We start from the raw sequence: 17608 nt of genomic DNA, 5'->3' as shown, positions 1-17608 counted from the left end.
TGAATATGAATGGCTCCAGTGTCCAGGCTGCCACTAGAGAGCTTCCTCCCGAGTCTATTCAGAGAGTAAACTGCTGTGCCACTGTTTATGAGGGGCTTTCACCAGTGACTGACATGGCTAATCACACTGGCCTGTGATTGGAGAAGAATGAGACAGAGATAGCCATTAAGGGAATCCATGTGAGACATGGCTCTAAACCCTATTATTGCTACCAAGGCAACAGATGGAAACACACTTTTTATGTTGCGACTCACTACAGACAAAAAATAATAATGGTTGGCCAAGGACTGTCTTTGTCAATGAATGAATACTTTCCTTTAAAAAAACAAAACAAATGTGCTTTTAGAAAGCCACTGAAAATGTAAATAGAGCGTGAAATAACAATAAAATCAATTTACTTTTAATCCAATGGACATATTTCCTCATCATTCAATGTGGCTTGCTTAGTCTAACCAGCAGTTAATTACAGTACTCAAATAGTTATCTTTTATAACACTCAAAACACAAAGTGTTATTTTGTTTAATAAATGACAAATGTTGCTACTTTAATAAATAATCCATTGTCAAAAGTATGATTGATTAATTATCTGTCAAGCAACTAATTGATTGGTCATTTCCACATGATTAATCAATGCAGCAACTTGGAATGAAAACTGCTATTAATTAATGTATTGCGATTATAACTGACTGCTTCATAAAAAAGAGAAGGCTTCCCCATGCTCCAGGTATAAAGTCGTACCGCGTTTAGTGAGAAAACAAAGACACAAAAGAAAAATGAGACAGACAACAAACACATGTGAATCAAAAAGGCTTTCTGGGCTTTATCTGGCTGCGCCATGTGGGAATGATAATGACCATCTTGGATCCAAAAGGACAACCATTCATCTTAACCCTGCTCCGCCTGGCAAAACTCATAATCCCCCTAACACCCACGACCCACCACTAGACAGACAGCAGGAAAAAACACGGCACTTTGAAGGCACGGGATAAGACAAAGCAAACCCCATTTCTCCCCGTTCTCCTTAGACTCAGCATGGTTATTTAACATTCCCTGGACTACGCCCCATCTGCTTGCTGGCATTAATTCCTTCTTTTACCAAATCCTCACCTTTACACCTCTGAGATTATGTCACTGTTGCCCCCCCTCTTCCTCCCTCCTTCTCTTACTGGTCCTTCAATCAGACTAATACCTTTTCCCTAGTGATGATTCATTTTATTCAGTCTTCCTTTTATTCTCATTTCTCTGCGGCTGCACTAGCACCCACTGCTCCTTTCTCTTTAAACATCCTCTATCCATCATAGCGGGAAGCCTGGTCTGAGTCCCCCCATGCTCCAACTGTCCTCCTCTCCAATCCGGCTTTTTTCCTCCTTTCTCCCTTAAACCAGCCATCAGGATGAACGATGGCGAAGGCTAGATGGCTCCATTTTCACCCCCCTGGCTCCTGACCCCGTCGCCGCTTGCCCCTGGTGACATTACTAAATACTGCTGTCTCTGGGGAGTAAATAGCCTCTCCATTTAATTCGAAAAAGACTTACCCTTCCCTGTTTTAGTTTTAGTTATTTAAAAGCTCAAAGGTTTTGTGATTTTTTATGATGCATGTGACATAACCTTGAAGCCTGGGGAATACATTCAACACCACTACATCATTTCCTAAGTACACTGTAGTTTGTCTTATTTTAACCCACTAAAAAGTCATGTGATAACATTGGCAAAGTTGTATAAATATCTGTTACTCTTTATGGTATGACCCCTTGCCAGTTAGAAATTGTTTTTGTGTTTTTCTGTGACGACTGACAGCCCCCAGGGTCACTGTTTGTCAACCTCTGGTCATACCAATATGAATTCAGCAATTAGCTGAAATGTAATGGATCAAAGAGGTCTGAAGTCATGACCCAAATTACACTGCTGTAAGAGAGTAAATAAGAGGAAAATTGTATAAAAAAATACATTTAAAAAACTACGACCACAGGAAAGAAGAAACAAATAAGCCAAGAGTTCTCAATAAAAAAGCAGTAAAGCCACAGAGAGCAAAATGAAGACTGAAACAGTCCTGACTGCGTGGTAATTCTGATTAAGCGTTAGAGCGAGGATGGCCTACAAGGCTAAGTGACTGAGTAAGTGAATAAATAAAGAGAGAGAAGATTGTGGTGGCCGCCTGCCATAGCACCACGTTATTTGAGCAGCCTCATGTGTACACAAGCCAGGTTGCCATGGGCTGAGTTTTCACACACAACGCAATTACTCTGGCTGCGTTCTGTGTCGGTGAGCTAATTAGACCTTGGTGCGCTCAGGAGTAGTAGACCAGAATATGAGGTGAGTCACTGGGGATGGAGATGGAGGTGATAGCCTTTGTTTTTTTTACCTGAAGCCTTCTAACAGCAAGGGAAGTAGTTCCCTGTTTACACCACAGACTGTAAACGAGAAATGGCCCCAAAAGGAGAGGGAATAAATGTGGCGGAGAAAATGGTTGAGCCGTGGCTGTTAAAACGGCTGTGCACGCTCCCTATTTCTCAGCCATTCCCTCATCTTCTATGTTTCTCTCTTGGGCACACACATAAACGCATGCCTAGCTCCATCCTGTGCCACCAGAAACACCCAGCTGTCCGCTCTCTGCCCCCATGCTAATCCGGGCCCACCGAGTCTACTCCCACCCCCTCTGTAGTAACCCAATAACCCTGTGTGTACTTAAACAGCAGTGTTGGCAGGCCTCCTCCCGTCCCAATCTCCTCTCCATGCCAACAAACACACAGGGCTCTCTTTCAACAGTCCTCTACTGAACTCAACTCCTTCTGAGAGTAACTGTTAAAACAAACACTCCCCACAATGCAGCTGATGTTTCTTTAAGGAAGAAGAAAAGAAAAAAAGAACTGATGATTGCACTTCTCTCTCAAGGCATTATTAGGCAATATGTTATAATTAATTGAATTGTGGTCTTGTTGGTACATGAGGGTTCTGGCTGCTGACTTTCTCATTAGCTACGCTGATTCTGGTCCTAACCTAATGAACAATAATAATACTCGCCGGCTGAAATGTGTTATGGAGATGAAACCTGATGGCCTCTGCTGGTAATTGGGCTCCCTTCCACTCATTAAGGGAGGAAAGCAATACAAAGCAATAACACTCTCAAAGTGCCATCAGAGGAGGAATGTGGCACTTTCTTTTTGACAATTCATCAAGAGTGAAGCCCTGCCTATTAGCTGAATGAGAGCCCAGGGCCAAATAAACATCTCCCACTCCGCATAGACTGTTTGATGGGTAAACAGTCTTTGATGTGTTCGCCAGACACTGACATTCTATGTGGACATCACCATCAGGGCAAAGACAAGACCATGGGAGAACTTTGAGTGTAGTTAACTATTACAAAAATACGGCAATTCAAGGTCTCCGCCGTGTTTATTCAGACTGCTTTGCTGATTCCACTTTGTGTGTTCTCCTTACCCTGCAGGTTAAACTTTGTAAACAAAATGTGGCGGTTTGTGAAGTCAGTAACAAGATCAGGTTAATCCTGGGGTCAGGGAATGACTGAATTTCCCTCTAGGTAGTTCTGTGTGTACAAGCGTTCTGCCAAGTTCTGCACATGGGGACTTTCAGCTCCATTCATCTCCCAATTTCTCTCAACAGCGCTGCTCATCGTAATTTGTTTTCTCAGCAATTGACATGAGGAAGCTGTCTTGCACCGAAATATTCAAATAAACAATTACCTCTGAGTGGCTCAAGTAACAAAATCAGGAATGTTACTCTCCACATTGTGTGTTTCAGCTTGCCTCCTCTCTAAGCCTGTGGCTTTCAAGTAGTGAAGGGAGAGGATATAAGCCAAGAGTGACAAACAAGTCCTCCTCAGGTCTCATTCCACCACAGCCTTCTGTCTGGTCTTGACAGGGTTAGCAAGCAGGTAGTTCAGAGTTCCACTGCAGCTTGGCTGGGGAGATAAAACCTGTCTAAATCGTATACTCTCTCCTGCCCTCTCTGTCCATCGAGTCAGAGAGGAATGAGGAATCAAAGCCAGAGGAAACACAGTAGAGGTCAGCCTGGGAATTCAAAACTACTTTTGGAAAGTTTTCAGGTTTAATACCTACCGTAAAATCTGGTGTGGATTGGCAGAGATGAAAAAAGTATATGGTTGAGCTTCCATATATCATCTGAGAAAGAAACCTTTCAAGCATTAAGGAGGAGGGAGTGTAACATGAAGAGGCAATGAAAAAGAGGATGGAAAGGCCACTGCAAGATCCTGATAGTCGATCTCTCTCTGACCTACTTCTGTGTGCTGCATAAACATAATGCATGATAATTCATCCACAGATTCACGTATGCGAGCTAAGGGTAGAATAATATATTTGTTTGCAAATGTACATTCAATGCAGAACTGGACAACACGGTATTATTGCAATACTAACAATAGTAGTAGCGTAGGCTTAAATGGTTTTAGTGGGGTGGACCACTTATTACCTTCAATTTGGTACCTAATGCACTGTATCACATCAAGTAAAGGGGCAATTTTCCAATTAGAATACCTGCAGTGTAATTTAAGTGTGCGTGTCTACCTGGAGAAAAAAACAAGCTGTATGATAACAGTTTAGAGTGTGATTTCATACTGTAGCTGTGGGTTAAAGGTGAATTACGGACTTTTTTTACGTTAATCTTGATTGTCATAAATATGCGTGTACTTTTGATTGAAAAAAACACAGAGTAGCTGCAGCTACGTGTATGAGCTTCCACTAAGCTAAAACAGCTGTTGTCGGGGCAAGTTTTAGAGAGCCTTTGTGCCTCTTAAAAGACATATAATGCAGTTAAAATGTCTGTGCAACATGAACAGGGCCGTTACGTGACAACAATATGCGTTTTCAACCCAGACATTGTTTAAATTACTACCCTGGTCCCTGTCTCGATCCTGCTGGTAGCTGGTAGCTGGTAGCTCCTAGCTGCTGCCCGGTTAGTGTGTTCAGCCAGGCTTCTGTGATAATCCTCCCAACAACAATCCACGGAGCGGCGGTGGTGTGGATAAGTCCTCCAGAGGACAGGTCTAGGATAAGGTGACCAGATTTCTCAGACAAAATCCGGGGACATTTTCAGCTCCGAAGCGTATTTACCTCCAAAACAAGTAATGTTTTTACTTTTGTAAAACTTAAAACGGGGACACTAGACCTAGAGCTGTTCTCATTAGGGGCTGAGCCCCCCCAAGGTCTGATCCTAGAATCACCCCTGCTGCTACTTCATACTCCACTCCACTACACCTCAGAGGGAATGTTTCAAGATAGAAAGTCCTAATATTTCAAGATAAAAAATCCTAATACTTCAAGATAAAAGTCCTTATAGTCCTAATATTTCAAGATCGTAAGTCCTAATATTTCAAGATAGAAAGTCCTAATAGTCCTAATATTTCAAGATAGAAAGTCTTAATATTTCAAGATAGAAAGTCTCAATATTTCATAATGTTGTAATGTTTAGCCTACTGAACTACTGACAGCTTTTACTTTATTGCTCAAGGCTTGTTTCTGCAACAGCTCATTGAGAATCATGTACAATAAAAACTATTGAGGACATATTTTCCTTTGACATTGATGCAGTATTAAACGAGATCGCTCCAGTCGGCAGAAACAAGCTACAATGTAAGTTAATAGGATAATTGTCCAGCTTGTATTTACGTTCATAAAAGTGCTTGTTTAGCTGCTAACAGACTCAGATTAATATTCTAAGTGTCTGACAACATTATCGAAAGGATTTCTAAGGAGGTCGACCTTTCTGTTAAAGATTAAGATCCTTTTTAAAACATAAAAGTCCGCGAAATTGCGTTCGCTTAACCCACCAAACTCCATGTAAATAATCAGTGATTTTAGCATTGTAAAACACAGCTTCTAAAACCTCTCTGAGCACTGCGGGCTCTGGCTGCCTGGAGCCTGCGTGTGTTGGGTGTGCGACTATCGGCTATGTTGCACAGATTTTTTAATTGCATTTTATGTCTGTTACAAGGCACAAAGACTCTCTAAAACTTGCCCCGACAACAGCCGTTTTAGCTCAGTGGAAGCTCATACACATTGCTGCAGCTACTCCGTGTTGCCTGCACTGATTCGGGTCAGGGTTTTTACAATTGAAATTACACACATACATGTATTTATGACGATCAAGATTCATGTAAAAAATGGCCGGAATTCTCATTTAAGTCAGTGTTGGTACAGCAGGACTCCTGATTGTCCAATGTTCTAATTAAAGAGGTGTGAACAAATACCCACACAGCTAAGACCTGGGACTGATACACTTTAATTACATCATATGCAATCTGCATTTTTGAGTCAAATGCATTAAAAGTAACTTGCAACAAATCCAGTCAAATTCTACATGTAAAGGGCAAAAGCAAAATGCCTCAGTGCCACCCAAATACATTCACAGAAACACAGAGCAGAGTTTAATCTTTTAGAGATTCAGGCCAGGACAATCCGTGCTGGCAGACATGGACAGCTTTACTGAGATACGGGGTGTCAGTCTGTCCAGAGAGTTACAGAAAGCAAGGAAGAGATGGCCATTAAAGATATTCCAAAGACAAGCTCCTTTGCTTATAATAATTCCAACAGAGCCGATGAAACATGCCATGTTTATAGATGGTCATGTATTGCCTCTTTTTCTCCCTCACTTTTGTTATCTCAAGTGCCTCTGGAAAGATGTAAAGAAAAAAGCCAGACTACAAAAAAGCCTCTTTTCCACTGTGCATGGCTACAGACAAACACTATTGCTTGACTTGTGTTTTTATTGGTTTTATTTTATGTTGCTCTTTCTTGTTGTACCCTGCTGAGTGATTGCATTTTTTCGATACTTTCCACAGCACAATCAACGTTAAGGGTCAACCAGCATTCTTGAAACTGACAGTGATTTAGTTTCTTGTTTAAATACACCTGAGCTGAGCTGTCACTGTGGTTCGAACTTTGGTGAAGAAGAAATGTGTCCTAACACATCAACTCCCCTACCATACTGCTGCCTTCTTATCAGTAAACTGCCAGCATGCGATCTGTGCTGGATTGAGACACTTCCTGTACACAACACTGCTGCCTGGTGACTAGAACCACATGCTCTGGACAACCTGCTTAGTTGAAGAGTTTAACAATAGACATGGTATTAATAATAAAAGCATGTAAGGTAAATCAGTAAGATTGCCAAGTGCTCACTTAATTTCTCTACCACTGTACTAGTTCCCAGAGATACACACTATAATGGTGTTTTTCCACTGCATGGTACCCACTTGACTCGCCTCTACTCGCCTATTTTGGTTTTCCATTACAAAAAAAAAGTTCCTGGTACCTGCTAACAGGTACTTTTTTTAGTACTACTTCAGTCGAGGTTCCAATGGCGTTTTTCCACTGCTGGTAACGGCTCGGCTCGGCCCGCCTCAGCTCAGCCCTCCTCGGCTCGGCCCACCTCGGCTCGGCCCTCCTCGGCTCAGCCCGTCTCGGCTTGGCCCATTCTACGTCCGTTTTCCATTGCAGATTGAGTAAAGCCTCAGCGTGGCTGGTCACCATAGCAACGCGTGATGACGTAATTTTTAGCGCGACTCACAACAGCACGTCGGCTACCTGCCGCAGCCAGAAGAAATGTTTTGTTTCAAAAGAAGCTGAAGGAAGCAACAAAAATCACCGCTAAAAAAACGGGAGTTTGGGAATTCCGACGGAGTTCAGACGTTGACGTGACGGTTGTTCGCCGACACAAAAGGGTAAGTTAAGTTTCCTGGTAACGTTAGCTAACATTTGCATGTGTTCAGCGTCGCAGTCTGTATTTACTATACGCTATATAAAAGTACATGAACTTTAGCAACCATGATTACACACCAAAACATGTGTGCTGTGGACTGTTTGTGTTTCAGAGCATTCACGCTTTGCAAAATCGCCGCCGCAGACCGTCTGGTGGGCGATGTCCGACCGGTGAGATCTCTGGTTCTGACCTGCTGGACTTCGTATAATCTTTATGAGAGTCACGGACAGTCTTATGACAACGACTGGGATGCATCTGGGCCAGCAGAGCCGGCGGGGACACTGTCACAGGGTGCAGAGGAAGAAGACCGGGAAGTTTGGGAGGGTTTGATGCGCTACTTGAAAAGCTAAATAAAAACTTTTGTTATATATATTGTCTCGTTTTTTTAAAGTAACAGTGTGCATTATTGGAAACGACATGAAGCCGCTAGTAGCCTGAACAGTTGAAAAGTGAGAATAGTGCAGAGAGTGGATAATCTGTCGGTGTCCGGCTAGATTTGTTTTAAATGTCCAGTTTGTTCTGGAAACACACTCCGCACTCTTGTTTGCTAAAAACGCAGTCATAATCAGAAATACTTTATTGATCCCCGAAGGGAAACTCTGTGTTGTAGTTGCACAATATTATAAATAGAGTAGAAATGACGATTGACGAAGTGACGATTCTCTCCGACCAACCAGCAGTCTGCAGGTTTTCACGTCACCTTTTGGTATCGCCTCGGCTCGCTTGGAACCTCGACTGAGGTAGTACTAAAAAAAGTACCTGGTAGCAGGGCACAAGTGAGCTGAGGCAATACCAAAAGGTGCAGACTGATTGGTCGGAGAGAATTGTCACTATTCACTGCGTCCTCATTGCTAGCGACAGACGGGGGTGTCCTGAACAAACTCGCCGTGTATATATAGTTTAGCCAGCAGTTTTTGCTGCCTCCAGCTTCTTTTGAAAGTAATTTGTCTTCTGGCATCAGCAACATGCCAAGAATCAAAGCAAAACACGGTCAGAGCCATTTCTTGCTATGACAACCCGCCACAGCTTACTAATCTGCAATGAAAAAAGGAGGACGGGGCACCGCAGCCGAGTCGAGCTGAGCCGAGACAAGTTGAGCCGGTACCATTAATTTAAAAAAAACGCCATAACACTACTCTCTGTCATTATTATTTTTTGTCTGAAGCTCTGTCTGCTCTCTGTGTCTCTCCCTCTCTGATACAGAAGGTCATTGGAACAAAGGAGGTCCTCACTCGCTGCTATCTGACTGTGGTCCAACAAGATGGAGTCCATCTGGATCACTTCCCTTTCCCACTGACAGTAACCCTGGGGAGATAAAGCCAAGCTAGGAGGAATGTGATTTGCTGGTAAGAAATGGAGACACAGCAGCAGCTAGGAGTGCAATACTCAACATGTGGACAAGACAGAACTAAAAATGGGACTGAAATCACACTGTAGGTGAAAAGTAGTTGTAAGACAAAGAGCAGTGCATTAAGGTGAAACACTTAAGAAGGAGAATCTGCTAAAACTGTGTTAAGAATAATGACAGACGAGAAAATGGAGTATAGAGGGACTTCATCCTCTGTTGGAGTGATAAATGTTTTATGGCTATGGAGGGGTTGGTGACCCTGCCCTTGGCCTCTTTGGGAGTACAGATATGGGCTGAACCAGCTGTGGAGGGTGGGAGGATTACTGTAGATGGATAGTTTAACAGCCCTCCCAAGGCCTGCATACCTCAAACACCCTGATGGAGCTACATGTACGGAAGGCGGGGCCTCTTTCACATCTCCGCACAGGGCCATCAAACTCCTCAGCTGCTCCACACCCGGGGAGCCTATCTGGTGCCATGCAACCCGGAGGAAGGAACTGTGGCAACAATAGTAACTTGCTGCGGTGCCCTCCCACATCCACACATGTGCACTGTTCCAGATAACCTTACTCCACATACGCTCCAATTTCTCCTGTGCTGTTAATTTAAGCCAATTAAGCTGATTTTCTAGACTTTATTTTCTCTTAAGCGTCCCGCTCTCATTCGTCCTTCTATACTAACCAGGATCCCAGCTGGGCTTAAACACACACAGACGGGTCCTCAGAACAAATATTAACTGCTCAGCCCGGGAGGATTGGGTAGAATCCTTGTTTAAGTGTGTAATTTGGGGGGCATGAGAACATATGTTGAAAATCCTGTTAAAGGCATTAGTTGTAAACCTAGTGATTGCTCCACTTAGCCCTTTGCTAGCTGTCACGATCTCTGTATCTCTATCAACGAGTGCATCTTTTTATGTGTAGGTTTATTATGTGTGTGACTTATATGCTGGGAATAAAAATGTTTATCTATTTTCTGTTGATGTTTCACTTACCTATGGAAGCCAAATCCATTGTTGAGAAGGATACAGCAGAAGACAAAAGGATTGTCAGGGCGGACATGGGGGAAAAAAGAAAACAACTGGTTAGTTTGAAGCAAACAGAAAGCAACAGCCATCTTCAGTAAGAAAGAAAGCAAAGTAAACCTTGCATTTCATGAAGGTCTGAGAGTAACTAACCATGACCAGGGGTTACTGTTAGAATCCAGTCTGAGACCACTATCATATTCCCTACCCTACGTCTACATGCCCTCTCCACCTCCCAACCCTGCATCACCCCCATCCTCCCAGCTTTCCTTCTGACATCTGCTAATCCCTAGACCTCTGAACCCAGGAAATTTACTCTCTCAACCTTGACCATTTTCTTGCTTTTTCCCTCTTTATGCATGGCGGATCACCATTATCCATTATCATTCCATTGTCTGAGGCCAAGAAAAACAATTTAAATTCCCGTGAACTGACATCCACTTACAGGCTAAAGGCGATGGTGTATATAACGGGATGTGGGGCTAAAATTTGGTGTGTGTCTGTGGTGTGATAGTCTGGCTGTGTGATTTTTACCAAACATAATGATAAGCTATGTCTAGCGCCTGTGGCCTACCAGACAATCTTATTTATCATATATTTTATGGTTGTCAAAGACATATTATACACTTCCAGCATACATTTGTGGAAATTGCATTTAACTGGAGAGGAATTTTCATATGATTACTGAATGCTTTAGTCAGGTTTGGTGCCAATAATTTGTGAACAGTGTGGTGATGCTCCTGCTAAGGGCAAAATGCCTGGCTATATATGTCATTTTCCACTGACTCAACAATCAACATGTGGATTCTTTACCACACAGTCATCCACACATAAACTGAGGATTGTATCTCTTCTGGGGTGTGAACACACAATAGAAACACCACATGGAGAGAGAAGGAAAGGGCAACAGAGTTACGTTTTCAATGAAAAAATGACAGCTGTCAGGGTTCTAAAATATCACGTGCAATCATTAAGGAGATATTTCTCAAGTGAAAGCATAACACCTGCATCCCCGAGGCGAAGCTGCAGCAGCAATAGCCTCTTATACTTAATTCCTCCGATTTGCATTGAAATCTTGTTAAGTTGTTAACTCTGTTAACTAACACGGAGTGCTACATAAAAGCTAGTCCTGCAAAGTGTTAAGAACACAATCAAAAGTAGTTCTCCATTTTAAAAGAAATTAATTACATACAGTACACTAAAGCATGCTTCTAACTGCAAACTCATTTGACTGTGTGAAAAACAGATTGCTTAACATGAAACTAGAATAGAATAGAATGGACTTTATTATATTTAGTATTACTTTGTTATGATTTGTCTTAGACATAGTGCTACAATCCGTTGCTTCACAACACTTAAAATATTACATAGCACAATGCAGTATGCTTTCAAGGGGCATGCATTTGGCCAAGTTTAATGACACAAGATGTAACACGATTTGAAATCCAAAGTAAAATTACACCAAATGTATATGATTTATATGAAATAATCATTAAAAGCAATCAACCAAATAAAAACGTTGCGATAGGTAAAAGTACAATTCAAGAACTGATCTTCATTAGGTCATGTGCATTCCCCAATAATGACCCAATACCTGTGTGCGTGTGTGTGTGTGTGTGTGTGTGTGTATAAGGTATCCTTTTTCAATCTGATTAAAAGTAAAAAGTAGGGTTTGGACCATATGAGTTAGTCCCAAATTGGATTCTTTGAAGACACATGCATGCCGGATTTGATTTGTATTGCGATTTTCATTCACACTTCCACATCAACTAGGATAAGATTTGCATTTTCACAAGACCCCCACTAAGGCCTAATCTGAGCAGATCAGAGGAACATCAGGTTGCTTCTGTTGTTGATCTGTTGTTGATCTGGCAGCGTTGGCACCCATCCAACTGTGTGGACTCTGACTCCGGGGCAGAGAAGTTCTCAGACATCCCACTGTTCCCACCCGCCCCAGGATCCTGGCACCACATGGCACACTCCCACATTTATTATTCATCTACTTTATCACCCTGCACAGCTATGTACCTTCACGCTACAGCCCTGATGCTGTGACCCTGGGGTAGGCATTATGCTGCTCTTCAACAGAAACAGGGGTAGGAAAGACGCAGAGGGAGAAGCACCATCTCATTTCATACATCTCGCCTCTCTTAAAGCCCAGAGAGGCTGCGGACTGAAGTTGAGCGCTGCAGAGAAGAGGATCTGTGTAGAAACTGCCAAGAGGGCACTGGCTTCATCTTTCTTAGGTCAGCAAGCTAAGCGCTTAGAGAAGCTTGGCCATTCCTAATTAAGGATATCCAATCAATTCCCATAGCCCCCAGTCACCAGCCCAGGACCCCATGCAGGTGTGGTCTTCCTGCCTCCCAACCTGCCTTGAGATACTGTATGACCCTGTATGTTTGTGGGAGAGTTTTTATGAGTTAATTGTTGTGGTTGGAGAGATATTCTATGGCCCATAAACTCGAGATTAATGCCAATGTGAGGCATTGGGAAGGTACACAGCACAACTTTCCTGTGGGACTAAGCAGATTTGAGACTTCCATTAGCACAGTAGGGGAAGCCGCGGATTAGAGTCTTTGTTACTGGTGAGCAGCTGTGTGTGTTTGCGTGTGTGTCTGACTGGAGTTCACAATATTAAGAGGCAGAGCTGGACTATGTGTTACTGGACAACTGGACACTAATGATAATAATAAATGGAATTATATAGTGCTTTTCACAGACTCAAAGTCGCTTCACTACTACTCTGCCAACCTTTCTATACAATTCTGCACTGATGTCCACGGAAATCCATTCAGTAAAGTCCTTCAATAGATATTTTCCACACTTTACTATATTCAACAGATCAAGTATTTTAGGAACCTACTGCCAACTATCTTGGCTGAATGAGCAGAATTAGAACAAATTAGAAAATTACAGACTTCAAAAAAATTACGATGCCACTTTTTATAATTACATTTCTTTTTCAATCTTGATTATTTTCATAAACCATCAAACTGTGGTGTGCATGTTTATTTTGGACACCATCATAATAATTGAATGTGAGTACTAACCCAGCCCCATAATGACTTCCCTTTTCTTTGCTGTTATTTCTGTGCCACTAGCCTGTGCCAGGACACTACAAGGCTCGGGTGACCACAGAGGAGTAACTCTGGTCTGGTTGTGGTTTTTGGACCAAGCCCTGGTCGCCCAGGCTGAGAGTCCATGTTAAATTCAGCCTTTCTTCTTCCTTTCCACCCTTCATTTGACTCCACTGTGGAGTGGAGAGGCATTCTCTCCCATTTCCTTTGCACTGGGATTGTGGACACTAAGCCACATTGTACTCCAAACTAACAGTATACTTTGCACAAATGAAAAAACAGGCCAACAGGCACACAAATGTATACATTCTTATGCACTATGATTCATTTTACCCTCTTTGCCTTCACTGTGTGTCTGCTGGGCACATCTGCTTCTTTGCTGATCATTAGCACACACTTGAAATACATGTCCTAAAATAAGCCAATTCATCTCTAAATGATCAAAGCCTCTCCACTGTGGTTAAAACAAAGCAAACATCCAAGTGGAGCCCACAGAAAGACACAAACGGGATGTTTATCCTTACGTGAAAGACAGAGAGAGAGAGAGAGAGGCAGACAGAGCAAAGTACAGCTTAGAGTAAAACTAACAACTTTGGATTGTTAATAAAAACCCAACAAGCTGAAAATATCCTTTCTTAGTTCTTAGTCTTCTTAGTAGTCTAAGAAGTCAAATGAATGTTTAGTTAATAACATTCTGTTTCTAAAAATACTGCCTGAATACTGTCAAGAGTCTGCAAGCCCTTCCATCTCTACTTACAATAGCAGAATGTATTATCATAATAACACAGGCTAAATGCCTGCGGCTGTGTAAAGGTCATAGGTGAGGAAATGCATACAGATGAGAGTAGGACTCCAATAATTGCAGGAATATGCATTACTGCACAGCCACTTGATATGTACACATTTTTTATAGATCGATGGACGCGAGCACTGCCGTTGACTAGTGCCGCGACAGCCAAATGAAGAGTGGGGGCATGAAAAAATGGCCCATACCTGCATACATCTCTCCTCGACAATTAAACTGATTACATTTTGTCACCTTCCCATTTTTAACTGTCTCACTATAATATAGCTTAACTGGCCATAGAGGCGAAGATGTCATCTACCGTGATACACATTACTGCATATTTCATGCTACGCAGGCAATATAGAAAAATTATCTCGTGTAATTATCCTCCTTCCCAGGAAGCAGTAAGGTTTGGTTACTCAGATGTTCCCCACTCTATCCCTAAAAGATCCTAAATAAATGCATTGTGCCCCCTGTGGTGATAAACATGAACTTGTTGTGTGGTACAATGGCAGTCCTTGCTAAAACCCTTCAATTACCTCTCCAACCCCCAACGCCCCCAACAAGATGTATGGCTTTTGCAGACCATCTAGTAGAGATGAGCCGATTGACATCCTCTACATGCAGTCACACTGGGTACAATTATAGACCACTACCCGCTCATCTGCCCTCTCCTCCCCACCCACGCATGCACAGGGGGGTCATTACCTCTACCCTCACCATCAGGCTGCTGGCACCAAGTGGGCCATGCAGTATGAGCTGTGGTGCAACTGAGGGAGTAGCCATGTGCACTTCGGGAAACTAAAGTGGCATCATGTAACAGCAAAATGTTCCAGCAGTATTGCAGGCTGGAGAGCCAATTAAATTTGAGGACTGTGGTTACAGGATGTCCCAATTCACTTAACTGCTGAACGAATTTCACCAGCAAATAACTGATGCCTTGCTAGGGTTGTGTACGGAAACGTGGTGCCAATAGGGCACCAGTTCCGACATAAACGGTAGTGAGAAGACCGAATGAGAACAAAAATGTTGTTGCATCCTTTTGGTACCTGGCACGGGACGCTACGTTACTAAAGGCTAGTAGCTGGATTAAACACAGTTATTAAAATGCTGACGGCTTATGTCAAGCTGTGTAAAGTGTGACTGCATTCCCTGTAGAGGATTCCAACTATAGACGGTTAAAAAAATAGACCAACAGATCCCGTTGCTGCGCAGCCTCCAACTGAGTTGACGACGTAGATGTGACGTGAGCAACATGTCTGAAAGTTGTAAGTCATCTGGTAGCTGTGCCAAGAGAAATCTCAATCATTCCCAATCTAGCAGAGATAGAGAGCGTGGTATTTAAGGAGATAACATAGGCACAGGCTAACTGTCTGCATGCTTCTCCTGACAATACGGTGATTAGTCGCCTATGCAACAGCAAGTCGCTTGGTTAGTGACACAATCTCTAGCCTATTTTTACAAAAACATCTGCAACGGAGCCATAACGTGAGGTACAAGGTAATGGAGCCTTTTATACATTGTCGTGTTTCTCTAGAAATAAACAGTGGACAACTAAAGTTTTTAAACGCTTCAGATGTAAAGTTAATCGCTGTCAAAGTGGCGCAAAATGAATGGCAGTTAATGGAATGCTAATGGCGGGTGAGTGCTTGGTAGCATTAAAATGGCGGCATAGGAGCTACGCTTCGTGGACACCCATTACTCCCTTGATTCCAACACTACCAGTCTGCGGCTGGCGTTGTTGGAAAAGCAACACAGACGGTGCGTTCACTTGAAACTCGTCAGCCTTGTGGTGCATCTTAAGTTTTTAAAAATACCCTTTTCCCATCTGGTGCTTGTTTTTGTTGTTTACCAGCAATTTCTTTTGAAATAAGTCATTGTAATAAGTTATTGTAAATTTAATTTTGACCAGATGGCCTTAGCAAAAACAAGCCATTCTTTAATGTCGCTAACTGTCGTTTTGTGCTACTATATATAATTAGATAATATTACATACATTATAAACATGTTATATACATTTTGGTAAGGCATCGGTTCAGGCACAGTTTAGGCACCGGCACTGTTTTAAAGTATCGTTTTAGCACCGGTATCGAATAAAATCCAAACGATCCCCAACCCTTTGCCACACATAACATTGCCACTGAAGTCAGAATAAAATAGTGGATAAATGAATGTTAATGAGCACTACTAAGAGCACAACCTAAAATGAACCATCTTGAAACAGTGAGAAAACGGGACACAACGCCCAGCCATTCATTCATGGTGTTGGCTTTTCTACAGCTGAAACCTTTTCCTTGGCTCCAGAAAAAAAACTCCAGCTGCGTCTTGTGCCACCATATGCATGAAAAGGGCCCATCAAAGAACATATTTCTTTCATTCCAGGCAATTTCCCTAATCCCTGATGAGCTGCAGGGGAGAGGGAAACATTATGGATGTGGGTTAGCAGGTGGTGGAAAAGGGATTTTGTGGGTAGTGCATCAGTGTGTGTGTGAACATGAGTTTATCTGAATACATTTGCATTATTGGGAACCTTTTTAATGACCAACCCTTTTATTTTGAATTTCTGTTTATACTAGTCTGTTTGTGTGTATGAGCATGTGTGGATATTTGTATATTAGCATGACACACATTGGCTTCAGCCCCCAGGAGTGGAGTGAGGAGCCTTTAAGTAGCTCCCAAGGATTAGTTTATCGAATCTTCTACTAATCGCTGATACATTCTTTTCACTGGTGAGTTCTGTTCAAGATCCCCATGTTCAAGACTCCTCTCACTTTAGCCTCAAAAAAAAAAAAAAGAGGGATAGGAAAAAAGCTAAGACTCATGCTTCCTTTCTTTTCTAAACACTTTGAAATCCAAATACTGGCTAATGCTGCCTCTAGTTAGGGTACAATTGCCATGTTTCTCCAATTATTATGGCAGGTGATGGTCCAGTGACTAGTGGCCTTTATCTCATATTTCAGGTCAGAGCACAGCAGGGGGGATGCCCGCCAGAAAGCAGTCAGTCCAATTTCCCCACATCACCACCAGCTAGCTCCTGACAGCTCTGAGATGTTAGGCTGCAATAACGAGGAACAGCAGCAGCCCACAATGTCAGCATTTTCTTTTTGGTGCTCTGACAAACCTCCGGGCTCTGGAAGGAGGCGGGGGCTCCGAGAACTGCGGGGGCAAAGATGGGGTGCCAAGGGCATGGTTGTTACATTTATAAGTGTCATTGTGGGGCATTATGTCAACTGCACAAGCAGGCTGCAATTTTTACGCCATGCATCTTCGGTCTTTTATGACTGATGTTGGGAATCACGGTGCCCTTTTTTTCAAATCCTTTATTTAAGCATGGAAGGTTAACTTCACTTAAAGTGTGCTGTTTATATTCACACGTGGAAGTTGCCCAGTTTACTATTGTTTGCCACCAAGAAGATGCACAGCTGGGAGTTAAAGTCTCCATATCAGCGGCTGTGGCTGAAATATTTGTCTCCACCCATTTTTCGAGAAACACATTGGGTCAAACTGGGACCTTCCAGTTCCAAGCTGACTTCCCTAGGGTAATTGTGCTATTTCTTTCAGGGGATTTAATTCAAAGGGTGTCAGAGAGAGGACCATTCATACTGTACACGTTAGACAACAGCAAAAGTGGCCTTTCAAC

At 42.6% G+C, this 17608-nt stretch overlaps 1 long non-coding RNA gene across 1 annotated transcript; it reads right to left on the bottom strand.

Moving 5' to 3' along the window:
- Positions 1-2500: 2500 nt before the first annotated feature.
- Positions 2501-16087, bottom strand: LOC116679989 (uncharacterized). The gene is made up of 3 exons (XR_004329616.1): positions 16012-16087; positions 12929-12932; positions 2501-2510 (listed from the first exon to the last, which is right to left on the bottom strand). It is a non-coding gene; the product is annotated as an uncharacterized LOC116679989 (long non-coding RNA).
- Between the last annotated feature and the right edge of the window lie 1521 nt (positions 16088-17608).

The sequence above is a fragment of the Etheostoma spectabile genome, unplaced genomic scaffold (assembly GCF_008692095.1).
Source record: "Etheostoma spectabile isolate EspeVRDwgs_2016 unplaced genomic scaffold, UIUC_Espe_1.0 scaffold00018310, whole genome shotgun sequence".
NCBI lineage: Eukaryota > Metazoa > Chordata > Actinopteri > Perciformes > Percidae > Etheostoma > Etheostoma spectabile.
The sequence above is the reverse complement of the archived record's forward strand: the minus strand, read 5'-3'. Positions and strand labels throughout refer to the sequence as shown.